Source organism: Pteronotus mesoamericanus, unplaced genomic scaffold (assembly GCF_021234165.1).
Source record: "Pteronotus mesoamericanus isolate MK-2021 breed Mesoamerican mustached bat unplaced genomic scaffold, CSHL_Meso_final contig_291, whole genome shotgun sequence".
In the NCBI taxonomy this organism is placed as follows: domain Eukaryota; kingdom Metazoa; phylum Chordata; class Mammalia; order Chiroptera; family Mormoopidae; genus Pteronotus; species Pteronotus mesoamericanus.
Window position 1 is genome coordinate 7,044,894 of NW_026555124.1, and position 15,059 is coordinate 7,059,952.

Here is a 15,059-nt window from a genome sequence, read left to right on the forward strand (position 1 = left end):
AAGTAATTGAAATAATAAGCCACTTAGCAAGAGAGCATTTCAGTGGTAGACTTAAATACTATATGCACTTTCAAAACCTAGCTCTGGTAGATTTACAAAACCTAAATTTAATGCAGCTCTATTTATTGAAAGCCTTGCCCTATAGTTATCAAAACAATTGGCTAAGCTTTAAAACAATTATTTGAAGATGCATTTAGTTAAAGGCATCTGAGGTGGAACTAATAGTGCATTAAACCCCATGGGGAAAAAATCATCGTAATGCCACTAATGTGTTACTCCAAACCCATGAAAGCAAAGCAATTTAGGCTGGTGAGTCCTCAAGGAAAAAAATAAGCATAGTGTGGATGATGGACTCTGTTAAGAGCCAGAGGCTAAAAGTCTAGTCAATCCACCCCTACCCCTCATCCCTATCCTTACAGGAAATCTCAAAGCAGCAAACCTAATTGACTTGATGCTACTGAGGTAAAATAGCCCTTCAGAGGATGCATTTACTTATTTGAAACAATGAACTTTATCAGGGTGCTAGGGGCTTGAATTTTCCATTTAGTCTGAGAGCACCAAATGGTTTCCTGAGAAGTAACAGCTTTAAGTTAAATGAAAGGAGGATAACAACAGAACAAGGAGCTGTAATTTTTCTGTAACTCCACTGTCCCTTTCATAGGTTGCAGAACGATTGTTGCCTTCCCTTGTTTGCTCTGGCAGCACTTCAGGAGGTCCCTGCATAGGCTGGTAGAGGAGCAATTGCGGATGCGGGACTCCTAACCTCTCTTCATTCCTACTGAGATCACCCTGGAACAAGGTGACTATAGATTCTTCTTCATTGTCAAATATAGAAGCATTCATTCATATTGGGTCTACTTCTTGAGGAAAAAATAAAAGTTATTTACATGTCCTACCAAGTAATTTTTGCTTATCCTCCTTCCCTCACCACCAACCAGAAGACCTTTTCCTGTTCTCTTACTTTCCAGGTATCAATGTGATACTTTTCCCATCTCTGTCATCTCATATAGCTATATTCTCTTCACACATTCAAAACCAGATTATATTTAGCAGAGTCATATATATTTGCAAAATCATTCATCTGCCCATCTTGAATTGACTTTCTTCTCTATTCCCAACTTATAGAGTCCCCAATGTACCTGTATTATGAAAACTAGTATTACACTGCCTTGATTTGGCTTTCATTTCCCTCTAGGTTCTATTCTTTTTGTTTTAATATCTTAATTTGTATAATTATCATTGTTGCCAGATTTCTTACCTGTTTGGATAAGTAATTGAGATTTTACTGCTCAAAACTTCATAAATAACATGTTTTTTCTTAAATCTTTTTTTCCCCCTAAAGCCCTCCTTTACTCCCATCACATCATGGGATTTCTTGCAAGCATTTTAAACAAACTGCAGGTGCAATGCAATAGGTATTGCCAATTTAAAACAAAATTTTAATGTTCTTTTGTTCCTATAAGTAAAAATGAGCATATGAGGGGGAACAGAATTTCTCATTCCAAAATGTGCCCTTTGTCGGGATGTTGATTATTTTAAGCTTATTATTTTTTAAGAATGAAAAGACAGGGAAATCTTTGTACTTTCCCCTTAACTGCCTGAAAGAATTTAGATAAGAAACCTGCTTCAGGAAGGGAGGTGTCATTATAGGTATAACTATAAAAAGTTGCATGACATAACTTGTCCCACTGTCACCAACTCCACATGCCATTATGGAAATAGACTCCAAGAAGTTAAATCATTTGGCCAAGATTACATGCTATTCTGTGATAGAACTGGGAATAAAAACCACAAGGTTAGGACCTACTATTCCAAGAAATAACCTTGACGTAGACACATTCAATTTCATGTCACATGTAAAACCTCTTTCAGGATATTAAATCACAACTCTGATGTAGTGTAAGAGCTCAGTAAATAACTATATATTAAAAACAAAAACAACAACAACAACAAAAAACAATGATGAGAGATCCAAGATGGTGGAGGAATGAGTGGAAGTTATGCAAACCTCTTCCCAGGACCAATCTGGAATTACAACTAAATTGTGGAGAAATCATCTGGAATAAACAACTGAACAATAGCAAGAGAGAAGCCTTATAACCACAGAGGGAGAGAAGAAACGGCTTCAACAGAACATGACTGGTAGGGAGTGTGGTGGAGATGAGAGGGCTGATTGGGTGCCCATGGGCTGCAGCTGAAGTGCTGGAGGGATACTTAAGTAGCTGGTTGGATCTCCCCAAGGAGTGTGGGGTCACAACCTCAAGCTGGGCTTCCCAGTCTAGAGCACCAGAAACCCAAAAGTACACAGATAACATCTAGCTGCAAAAAGCAGCAGAGTTTCTCTCTGCCAGAAAGGAACAGCTACAGACCAAAGAGCCATTTAAAGGGCTAATGTATAAATTTTCATATACAGTCACTTACCCTGGGCTCCAGCAAAAGAGGGTATGGAGTGGACTAGAGACACTTGAGGAGAGACTAGGGGTGGTGGCTTTGGGGAGAGAAATGAGAGAGCAGCCACTGGGAACCCTGTGCTGAGTCATCCCCTATACAGCAGGAGCCATCTTGCTCAGGCAGATCACTCCTCTTGGAGTGGCAACCTGAGTGGAAGAAATAGCCCCACCCCCAGGAGGGACTCTGCCCCACCTGTGGTACTTAAGCCTGACTGCTGAGTGCAGAGTGACTAGATGAACAACTGAAGGAGTCAGCTACAGATGTAGATCCTTGGTAATCTCAAACAGGCTGCCTAGGGCCAGAGTGGGATACCATCTGACATCACTAGGGGTGGATCCAGAAAGGGAAGACAGTGGTAAATACTAGATGCTACTAAGATGAAATCCACTGTGGTCTTCTCCATGAATTGTGATATTTTCTTTCCTGCATAGCTTTTTAACATTCAATTCTTTTCCTTCAAGTTTGTGCATATTAGGTCACTAGATTTTATATTATAGTTTATTTCAATTCTCATATTTTGCTCCTCGCTTCTCTTACTATATTTTATCTTCTTCTTTCCTCATTATTTTTGTGTTAAATTTTGGTTTCTCTCTTGCTACAATTTGATTCTATTCTGTACTTTTACTATCTCTCCCCTGTCCAGCCTCTCAAAACCAATTTTCTTGTCAATGGTCATCTAATATTCCTTCTCCCACTCTTAATACGCATGTTCTCTCTGCATCTTTGGCAATCTTTATCATTGGTTGTGAATAGGGTAGTTGTTTCATTTTTTCAATTTTATCTCTAGATCTTCACTATTTTTGTATTTCAAACCTCAAAGTCTACCATTCTCCTCTCCTACTCCATTCTGCCTTCATCCAACTTCTTCTTTTTTTTATCTCAAATTTTAATTTTTCCCCTTTTTAACCTGGTTTTTGTTTCTCACTCTTAGTATTCCCTCTCCCTTTCTGATTTCAAAGTCACTTCCCTCTCCTCTAGACATCTCTTAAGCTTTTCTTTCTTTCATTTTCCCTCTTATTCCCATCCTACCTATATTAATTTTAGCTCATTTGTTGTTTGTTGATAGTGTTGTGGTGGATCTTTTTCCTCCAATTGGTTTCTATTTTTAAAAATTATTTACTTTTTTTCTTTTTCTTTCTACCTTTCACTTTATTCTATTCTATTTTATTTCTTTTTAATTTCTGTTTAAACCTAATACTATATGCTTCCCTTCTCATGCTCCATTCTGCCATCTTCATTCCCTTTCTCACTTATGATGTAAATTTTACTTTCTTTTTTCACATTGCTCAAATTCCCAACTCTTATTAGTGCTTCTCCCTCTACCCTCTCAAGGTCATTTTTCTTTCAGTAGGTCATCTCATATTCACTCTCCTTTATTATACTAGTTTTAATCTCTTTACATTCAAATTAATACTGATTCATTTGCTGTTGATAGTGAAATTGTGGGCGGGAGTTATTTTTGCAAGTGTGGGTTTGTTTCCTGGATTTTGTGGCTTTGTTCTGGCAACACCTGCACAACAGCATACAAGACACAGTGGGTGGAGTGACCCTTAGTCAATCAGCTGGAGGGAAAGACTCACCAAAGAATGAAGCAACAACAATCAAAACCCACTTACATTTGGAAGGCCAACATAAATGGCATAAAGAGCATCCCAAGAATCCCAAGAACATCAAGTTCAGGAGATCAAGGTGGCTGCACCACTGAATCATACAGGTTTCTTACCATAGACTTTCATACCACAAAGAGAGGGAGTCAAAGCAGATCAATTTAAGAAGCAGAGGCAAACAAAAAGATTCTTTCCTAAAATGGGGAGACAAAGAAACAGGCCCCAATCAAAAGGAAAGGAAGAATCCCCAGAAAGACTGTTAATTAAATTGAGGCAAGTAAACTATCAGACCTTGAGTTCAAAGCAATGGTTATAAGGAAGCTAAGTGAGCTCAGCAAGAATTAGAAAGAATTACAAGGAAGCTACAAGGAACTTACTGTGAACTACCTTAACATGAAAAACAATATAGAAACTAATAATAGGAGCCAGAAGGAAATGAAGAATATAATTTCTTAATTGAAGAACACAGTAGAAGGCATTAAAAGCAGGCTAGATGAAGCATAGGATTGAATCAGAGAGCTGGAGGACAAGGTAGAAAAAAATTGCCAGAGAGATCAAGAAAAGGAAAAAAGAACAAAGAGGGGTTAAGAGAGTTGCAGGACAACATGAAATATAATAATATCCATATAATAGGGATACCAGAAGGAGAAGAAGAGGCTCAAGGGATAGAAAATCTGTTTGAAAAAGTAATGACAGAAAACTTCTCTAATTTGATGAGAGAAAAACCGCACAAGTCCAGGAAGCACAAAGGATCCCAATCAAGATGAACCCAAAAAGGCCCGCTACAAGACACATCATAATTAAAATGGCAAAATTCAAAAACAAAGAGAGAATCCTAAAGTCAACAAGGGAGAAATAGGAAGTAACATACAAAGTAGTTCTGATAAGGCTAGCAGCTGAATTCTCAACAGAAACACTACAGGCCAGAAAGGAATGGCAAGAAATATTCCAAGTCATGAAAAGCAAAGGCCTGTAACCAACACTGCTCTACCCAGCAAGGCTCTCAGTTAAAATGGAAGGCAAAACAAGGAGTTTCCCAGACAAAAGAAAGCTAAAAGAATACACCTCCACCAAACAAGCACTGCAAGATATGCTAAAGGGACTGCTTTAAGAAGATGAAGAAAAAGAGTGAGAGAGAGAGAGAGAGAGAGAGGAACACAGGTACAAAGGAGAAAAATGGCAATGAGTAAGTACCTATCAATAATAATCTTACATGTAAATGGATTAAATGCTCCAATCAAAACACATAGGATAGCTGAACCAATAAGAAAACATGACCTGCACATATGCTGCAGATGAGATCCACCTCAAAACAAAAGACCTACATAAACTGAAAGTAGGATTGGAAAAAAAAATTCCAAGCAAATGGACAGGAAAAAAAAAAATCTGAGGTATCAATACTTATATCAGACAAAATAGACTTCAAAACAATGGCCATAAAAAGAGACACAGAAGGACACTTCATAATACTCAAGGGAAGGATCCATCAAGAAGACATAAACATTGTAAACAGATATACTCTAAACATAGGAGCACCCAAATATAAAAAGAAAATCTTGGAGGACTTTGAGAAAGATACAGACAGCAACACACTAATAGTAGGGGATTTAACATCCCACTGTCAACGATGGATAGATCTTCCAAAGAATCAACAAGGATGTTGTGGTACTGAATCATGCACCAGATCAAATGGACTAAATTTATATATACAGAACCTTTTACCCCAAAGAAACAAAATACACATTCTTTTCAAATGTACATGGAATATTTTCAAAGATAGACTACATGATATGACACAATATGAGCCTCAACAGATTCAAGAAAATTCAAATTATATCAAGCATTTTCTCAGACTGCAAGGGCTTGAAACTAGAAACCAACCTCAAGGAAAATACTCAAAACAGTCAAATTCATGGAGATTGAATAACATGTTATTAAACAATGAACGAGTTAACAATGAGATCAAGGAAGAAGTCAAAAAGTTTTGGGCAACAAATGAAAATGAACATATAACAACCCAAAACCTATAGAACACAACGAAAGCAGTCCTGAGAGGGAAGTTCATAGCATTACAGGCCTACCTACAAAAGATAGAAATATTTCAAATGAACAATCTAACCTTACATCTACAAGAACTGGAGGAACAACAACAAACAAAACCCAAAGGGAGTAGAAGGAAGGAAATTATCAAGATCAGAGCAGAATTAAATGACATAAACACTAAAATAACAATTGAAAGGATCAATAAATCCAGGAGCTTGTTCTTTGAAAAGATAAACAAAATCAACAAGTCTTTAACCAGACTCATCAAGAAAAAAAGAGAAAGTCCCAAATAAATAGAATCAGAAATGAAATAAGAAAATTACAACTGATACCACAGAAATACAAAGGATTATAAGAAATTATTACATTAAACAATGATGACAAGAAATTTGAAAACTTGGGTGAAATGGGCAAATTTCTAGAAACATATAATCTTCCAAAACTGAATCAAGAAGAAGCAGATAACCTGAAAAGACCATTAACAGCTAATGAAATTAAAACAGTAATCAAAAAACTCCTGGAGCCCAAAAGCCTTTGACTGAATGGATTCACAGGAAAATTTTGCAAAACATTTAAGGAAGAGCTAACTCCTACACCTCTCAAACTACTCCAAAAAAATCCAAAATGAGGGAACACTCCCATACTCTTTCTATGAGGTCAGTATTTCCCTAATTCCAAAACCAGGTAAAGAAACAACAAATAAAAAAAAACTACATGCCAATATCTCGGAAGAACATAGATGCTAAAATCTTCAACAAAATGTTGGCATTCCAGATCCAACAATACATTAAAAAGATCATACACCATGATTAAGTGGGATTCATCCCAGGGATGCAAGGATGGTACAATATTCACAAGTCAATAAACATAATACATCACATAAACAAAGGGAAGCACAAAATCACATGATCATATCAATAGATGCAGAAAAAGCATTTGATAAAGTATAGCACTCATTGATGATAAAAACACTGAGTAAAGTAGAAATAGAGGGAGCATGCCTCAACATAATGAAAGCCATATACAAGAAACCTAGAGCCAAAATCATACTGAGTGGGCAAAAATTAAAGATTTCCCACTAAGACCAAGAAAAAGACAAAGGTGTCCGCTTTCACCACTTCTGTTCAACATAGTATTAAAAGTTCTAGCAACAGTGATCAGACAACAAAAAGAAATAAAAGGCATCCAAATTGGAAAGGAGGAAGTAAAACTGTCATTATTTGCAGATAACATGATAGTGTACATAGAAAGCTTATAGGCTGCACAAAAAACCCTGCTTGACCTAGTAAATAAATTTGGCAAAACAATGGGATGAAAGTGAACATTCAGAAATCGAAGATTTTTTTAATACCAACAATGACATATCAGAAGCAGAAATTAGGGAAATAAATCACAATTACTCTAGCAACAAGAAAAATAATGTACCTAGGAATACACCTAACCAAGGAGGTAAAAGACCTGTACTCAGAAAACTACACAACACTGAAGAAATAAATTAAGGAAGACACCAAAAAATGGAAGCACATACTGTGTTCATGGACTGGAAGAACTGACATTATCAAAATGTCCATATTACCCAATGCTATTTATAGATTCAATGCAATCCCTATTAAAATATTAAAGATGTGTTTCACAGATATGAACAAATATTTTTAAAATTTATACAGAACCACAAACAACCCCAAAAAGCCTCAGCAATTTTGTGAAGAACAAAATAGGAGGGCTCACAAAACCTGATAACAAACTATATTACAAGGCAACTGTAATCAAAATAGTTTGGTACTGACATAAGAACAGACACATAGTTCAATGGAGACCCATGTCTCTATGGTCAGTTAATATTCAACAAAAGGAGCAAGAGCATGAAATGATGTGAAAATAGCCACTTCAACACTTGGTGTTGGGAGTTCTGGACAGGTACATGCAAAAAAATGAAACTTGGCCACCAACTTACACTATACACAAAAATAAACTCAAGATGGATAAAAGACTTAAATAAAAGTTGTGACACCATAAAAGTCCTAGAGGTGAACATAAACGAGAAAATTTCAGATATCCCATGTGGCAATAATTTCACCAATATATCCCCTAGGGCAAGGAATATAAAGGAAAGAATAAACAAATGGGACCTCATCAAATTTAAAACGCTTCTGCATGGCTAAAGAAAACACCTGCAAAATGAAAAGGGAACCAACCATATGGGAAAATATATTTGCCCATGACACCTCAGACAAGGATTTGATTTCCAAAATAAATAAAGAACCCACACAATTCCACACCAGGATGACAAACAATCCAGTTAAAAATTGGGCAAAGGACCTGAACAGACACTTCTCCAAGGAGGACATACAGAAGGTCCAGAGACATATAAAAGGATACTCAGCATCACTAGCCATCAGAGAGATGCAAATTAAAACCACAATGAAATACCACTTCACTCTGGTCACAATGGCCATCATAAACAAATCAATAAACAACAAGTGCTGGTGAAGTTGTATAGAAAAGGGAATCCTAGTATTTTGTTTGTTGGGAATGAAGACTGGTGCAGCCATTGTGCAAAGCAGTATGGAATTTCCTCAAAAAGGTAGAAATGGAACTGCCTTTTGATCAGGCAATTACACTGCTGAGATTATACCTTAAGAATCCTGAAACACCAATTTAAAAGAACCTAAAAGAACCTATGCACCCCAATGTTCATAATAGTGTTATTTACAATAGACAAATGGTGAAAAAAGCTTAAGTGTCCACAAGTAAATGAGTGGATCAAAAACCTGTGGAACATTTACATACTGGAATACTACGCAGCAGAAAGAAGGAACCCTACACTTCTGGACAGCATGAATGGAACTGGGGAGTATTAGGCTAAGTTTAATAAGCCAGGCGATAAAAGGCAAATACCATGTGATCTCACCTAGAAGTGGAGCCTAATGAACAAAACAAACAAGCAAGCAAAATATAACAGAAGACATGGAAATAAAGAACAATCTCACAGTAACCAGAAGGGAATAGGGAGGAGGATCACTGGGGAAAAAAGGGAAGGGTCAAGTCAGGGAACATGTATAAAGGACCTATGGACAAAGACAATGGGGAGGCAGGGGAGGATTGAATGTGGGAGGGCTGGGCAAGGCAAGGGTGAGTAATAGGGAAAAAATGGGGACAGCTTTTTTATTATTGAACAATAATAAAAAAATTTTATAAAAGAAAATAAATGGAGATAATGAAAAAAACTAATGAATTTGAGAAAGATTAAAACCTAACTTTATAGAGATTAATTGAATATATAACTAAGGGTAGTAAAGTGAGAAGAGAAACAGTACTGTTTTTTTCTTTCCCGTATGGTCATGTCCATGCCTATATGGTTGGGCTCCCAAGCCCAAAACACATTGTCTCTTTTTTTTTAACTTTAATTTTAACCTGAGGATATGGGCACTGATTTTTAGAGAGAGAGAGAGAGATTAATGTGAGGGAGAAAGATAGATCAGTTGCCTCCCATATGCACCCCAACTAGGGGTCGAGCCTGCAACCCAGGTATGTGCCCTGAACGGAGATCAAACCTGCAACAACCTTTTGGTGTATAGGATGATACTTCAACCAACTAAGCCACCCAACCAGGGCAACATTGATCTTTTGAATCATGTCTTATGAACTCTTGAAAATTCTCTCCTGAAGAATAATTTAGATATAGTCTACAAATTATATTTTCAGAGTTTCTTCCTGAACCATTTCTCTTTTAAGAATTTCTTCTTTCCCTGAATGGTGTGGCTCAGGGGTTGGGCATCATCTCACAAATGGAAAGGCTCTGGCTCGATTCCCAGTCAGGGCCGTGCCTGGGTTACAGGCCAGGTCCCCAGTTGGAACATGTGAGAAGAAATCAATTGATGTTCCTCTTGCACATTGATGTTTCTCTCCCTCTGTTTCTCTCTCCCTTCCCCTCTATAAATAAATAAATAATAAATAAATAAATAAATAATCATTGTGGACATATATTCCACTGTATATATAATTTAGAAATATGTAAATGTTTCATTTTTAAAAGTCTTATTTATTGGATATTTGTAAAAAAATAGTATTTTTACATTCCTGTTTCCAAGTGTTAAAATTGTAAATAAAGACTTGTGCTGCTCTCTGGGATCTCTGAGATAGCAAATATGATCATAAAACATATGGTTTCCTAAACAATTAGTTGGCCCCCTATTCACTTTCTGAAATACATTTGGTCAGTTGGGCAACTGAGATCTCTCTCTCTCTCTTCAAGTAGTGCTCACTCTACTTAGAGAAACAAGAGAGGTTTTACAGAGAGGGGTGTTTGAGATGGGACAACATACTGGCATATACAACAACAACAAAACAAGATGAAAATGCTTAATCAAAAAAATTATTTTTGAGAATGGTAAACTTCCAGTGGCTTCTCCTGATCATAGTGTAAAAAAATTAGGGCTTGGACCTCTGTGGAAATGGCAATGAACCAGAACTGTTGAAATGTGAATCATTCTCTATAAACAACTGGAACCAGGAGAGAGAAGGGGACAGAGACAACAGACTGACAAACTAACAGGCAAGAAAAAGGGAGCTCTAAAAGGGTTGAACTGAGCAGAAGAAGAAATAGAGAAAGAGAGGTCACCCAAGAATCTTTCAGTTCACTATTTACAAATAAGCTCAACATAAATCTGCTACAGGCAATGGCCCAGGCAATCTTCCTATTAAAGTTCAACAAGGAAATTTTTAGAAAAAGTCTTCACTATGACACTTGGCATTGGAAAAGATCTCTCTCTCTCTCTCTCCTGATTTAAGAAAACTAGTGTGAAAGTGAAGATGAAGTAAGATTTTGGAAAATGTCTGCTTTAGACACATGATTGGCCACAAACACATTTTATCAACAGGCTGATTTTTAATATTAAGTGTGGATCTTTTTCCTAATGATTTATATAGCAGGATGGGAACTGTTTTTAAACATTTAATTAAAAACCTTTAATTTGGGGTCAGTTTTAGGTTTATAACAAAACTGAGAGGAAAGTACAGATATTTTTTATATACCTATCCCTACACATGCATAGGCTACTCCATTATCAACACAACTAACCAGAACGGTTCTTTCTTTCTTTCTTTCTTTTTCTTTCTTTCTTTCTTTCTTTCTTTCTTTCTTTCTTTCTTTCTTTCTTTCTTTCTTTCTTTCTTTCTTTCTTTCTTTCTTTCTTTCTTTCTTTCTTTCCTTCCTTCCTTTCTTTCTTTCTTTCTTTCTTTCTTTCTTTCTTTCTTTCTTTCTTTCCTTCCTTCCTTCCTTCCTTCCTTCTCTCTCTCTCTCTCTCTTTTTCTTGAATGGCCTTACATTACCAAGTCATAATCACCCAAGTCTATATTTACCTTATGGTTCACTCTTCCTGCTATACATTCTATGGATTTGAACAAATGTATAATGACATATATTAACATTATAATATCACACAGAAGAGTATCACTGAACCGAAAATCCTGCGTGCTCTGCTGTTTCATCTCCCCACTTCTCCTTGCCCCACAACCATTAACCTTTTCATTTTCTCCATTAGTTTGCCTTTTTCAGAATATCATGTTGTTATAATAATACAGTATTCAATTTTCATAATATTCATATTTTGCCTGTGGGCCCTTTAACATGTCACTTCCCTCTACATGGTATTTGTAGCCAACTTCTGCTGGAATACTTCTGCTGACAATACACAAGTCATAGCCTACCAGTCAATGGAAGTAGCCCCATCTAGCCTTATCGCCCTGTTTATAGTTCCTTCTGGTTTCATGTAACATATTAGAGTTTCCTTGTTATCATTTAGTGCATTCCAATAATTGCCTGATACCAATAGTGACTCGCCAGAAGGACAATCAACTCCTCAAAGGCAGTCGTAGGTAACTCACAGTTTTCTTTCACCTTTCACAGTATTTATATTGTCACTGGGGATATAACAGAAGTTTTAAAAATATTGTATTAATTGATTGAGAATCTTCCCTGAATAATGTAAAAGAGTTTACCAATGAAATCTTCACTTACTTATTTTATCTGGAAAAACACTTTGCAGATTAAAGATGAAAATACTCATTTTAAGCAACAAGAGCTTGCCTTCTCTCTAATTATTATAAATCATAGACTGAACAGTTTTACTCAAGATTTCAATTTTTTCCTCTAACTTCCTCTAGCATGAAATCTAATCAAGGGTTTGTTTCCCGCTGTTTTCTACATTTGCCTCCAAGTACACACTGTAACATATATACTAATTGTGATTATATTTAATAATTTCTTCAAGTTGTTTTTAACACAGAGTTGCTTTAGTACAAGTTGTTTTTAATACAGAGCTCTAGATTAGCATGGCATATCTCATTATTTATAATTGCATCAGTTATTTTGCCACCAGCTTCTAGAAGTAATTAAACACATTTTTCTTGATAGGTAATCAGACAGGATTAACCTATTGCAGCAGTCTGCAGAGAATGGTCCTCTATCCTTGTCCTGAAGCCAGCTGGCCTCTTCCCTAACAATTGGAAAACACGGAACTCTTTGTTATGCTTTTATTTTTTGTCTCCCACTGAAATGTAAACTCCATGCTCCCCTTTCCCATGGATCTATCCTCTTGGCATTAGTCAGTGAAGCCCCTACCTTCTCCAGGTATCTGAATGTGACACCTGACTACAGGGTTAATTTGTTGTATCTGGTGTGAGATCTTATTTAATTCTGATGTTGTTTAGGCCACCTGCCTTTGATTCCTTCCCCAAACTAATAAATTTCCAGTTTCCCAAGCTCGAACTCAGAATAAATGTTTTGGAGCGTTTTTTCTTTGAGTCTAGGATGAACTTTAAATTACTCTGATACATTTTTTCTTTAGCTATAAATTTCTTGTCCGAAAGGCTTTCTCAAGGGTTGAAATCATCTGCCATTAACTCAGATGCTTTGCCTATAACCTCTATTTTTTCTCACTTAACCTCTTATTCTGATCAATATCACTTGATTCTAGCTATCTCTTATTTCCCAGGTTGATCCACATTTTTATGAAAACTCGGGGTTTAAGAATTCTTTTTTGAAATGTAATTGTCTACATGATTGTTTCTCTATTCCCAGTGTAGGTCACTTTTTACCTTGTGCTGGAGTTATCTGAATAAAATATATTTTGTTACTTATTTCTTTAAATGGAAAATATCTTTCCAATTCTAGATGTAATATTAGAATTAAAAATGAAGTTCAGCCTTGTCCTGGTAACTCAAATGGTTAAAGCATAGTCCCAATATGCCAAGATTGCTGGTTAGATCCCTGGTCAGGGCATGTATAAGAATCAACCAATGAGCCCTGGCTGGTGTGGCTGAGTGGATTGAGTGACAGTCTGCAAATTAAAAGGTTGCTGTTTCGATTTCCGGTCCGAGCATATGCCTGAGTTGCAGGCCCGATTCCCAGTAGGCGGCGTGTGAGAGACAACCACACGTTAATGTTTCTCTCCATCTCTTTCTCCGTCCCTTCCCTTCCCTCTACAAATAAAAAAAATCTAAAAAAAAAAAAAAATCAATCAATGAATACATAAATAGGTGGAACAACAAATTGATGTTTCTCCCCGCCTTCTCTCCTCTCTCAAAGAATAAATAATTTCTTTAAAAAAAAAGAAAGTTCATGGTTACTCAACATGGAGATTAGATTTCTGGCAATTTCAAACTTCTGGACAGAGCTTTGAACCAAGATGTCAGGCAAAATACCTTACAGAATTTTCAAACATCTTAGTAGTATATATCATTAAATAGCACACAATCTAATACTAATAATCTATCAAGAACATGCAATTCTGAAAATCTCAAGACACCTAGAAGGTTCTGTTTCATCCAGCAAATTTTTGAAAGAAGGCAACTAATACATTGTCAAAATGTTTCCATTGTAAATGATTATTAAATCCTAAAGTCTGTATTGCCATGTGAGTAGTACAAGTTACCCTTTTTAGCCCCTACTATTGGATAGGTCCTTAATATGTATTGCCTCATTAAATTTACCAAAGTGTTCTTTTTCAGGTTTTACAAATGAGAAAATGATGGCTTTGAGAAGAATAAGTATTTCCCTAGTTTATCTACAAAGACAGTCAAAGTCTTTGTATAGGTATCCAAGTTCCTTGGGAAAGGGTTGCTCAGATATTTTCTAAGTGCACTCTGATGGTGTTTCTCTTAAAATTCTAGGCTTATTAAATTCCTTTTCAGAATTCTTTAGCAGTTAGACAATTTTGCATAATCCTTATAACCCCTAAATGAAAATAAAAGGCCCTGGTCAGCTGGTTCTAACAGCTCTCCACATCTTCTAGGGGCCTAATAGGCTGGCAAAGGTACGGTAGGGGGAGGACCAGCTTTCTCTTAGTATGGTTCCTCTTTTGAGGACATCCTAACCGTATTCTTGATTTTTGAACTTTATTTTAGCTCTTGATATTGGGTAAATGAGGAGTCAAGAGCTTAAGTTTTCTATAGTTAATCAAACTCTGCTTATTGAAATGTAGAAATGTGTGTGTGTGTGCGCGCGCGCGCGTGCATGCATGCGTGAGAGAGAGAGAAAGGGAGAGACCTGCTCCTTACTTTTATAAATAATCGCCTATTAAAATCAATACTGTGATATTTAGAGTATTTCTCCTATAAAATATGATTTTCTAGAAAATAGTTTTGACATAGAAACCCACAATTTGGGAGAAATATATACTTGCAATTTTCCTTAGGCACCCAGATTCTGAAATGGTGGCTTGACAGAGAAGAATTTTCTTTATAACTTTAAATGCCATGTACAGATTATAATTTCTTACCAACATGAACAGTAGGATTTATTTTGAAAGTATATTCTGAATTTAGACTAAAATCAAGAAAAGAGGGTGGGGTGAGGTGAAGGGTGGAGAAGCCAGGACAAGGCCTTTGAATATCAATATTTTGAAATGGAGAGGGTAAGCCAGGAGAGCTAGAAAACTCACCAACTGAATATACTGT